At 66.3% G+C, this 202-nt stretch overlaps 1 protein-coding gene and 1 long non-coding RNA gene across 3 annotated transcripts in view; both read left to right on the top strand.

Moving 5' to 3' along the window:
- The window catches only part of LOC119591425, an 83,783-nt gene that overhangs the window by 36,568 nt on the left and 47,013 nt on the right, over nucleotides 1-202 (top strand). The gene's annotated exons all lie outside the window — the stretch shown is intronic.
- The window catches only part of LOC119591426, a 1,393-nt gene continuing 1,212 nt past the window's right edge, over nucleotides 22-202 (top strand). Inside the window, exon 1 of the long non-coding RNA XR_005230347.1 lies at nucleotides 22-157. This is a non-coding gene — a long non-coding RNA (uncharacterized LOC119591426). The remainder of the gene's footprint in view (nucleotides 158-202) is intronic.

Raw genomic sequence — 202 nt, 5'->3', positions numbered from 1 at the left:
CATAGGCCTCCTCTCCGGCTTCTCCGCCAAGCTACTGCGGGAGGCGGCGGCCCATCGGCGACCGCGAGACCTGCCGGAACCGAGTGACCCTTCCTCTTCTTCTCCGACTTCTGGGGCCAGCGGCAGGGCTTCCACTGCTCCGTCACCGCCTCGGGATGTACGTGAGGCCGTGCTTGCTTCTGGGGTTGCTTCTCCTCTCTCC

Source organism: Penaeus monodon, chromosome 28 (assembly GCF_015228065.2).
Source record: "Penaeus monodon isolate SGIC_2016 chromosome 28, NSTDA_Pmon_1, whole genome shotgun sequence".
NCBI lineage: Eukaryota > Metazoa > Arthropoda > Malacostraca > Decapoda > Penaeidae > Penaeus > Penaeus monodon.
Note: the sequence above shows the minus strand (reverse complement) of the source record. Positions and strands in the feature narration are given on the sequence as shown.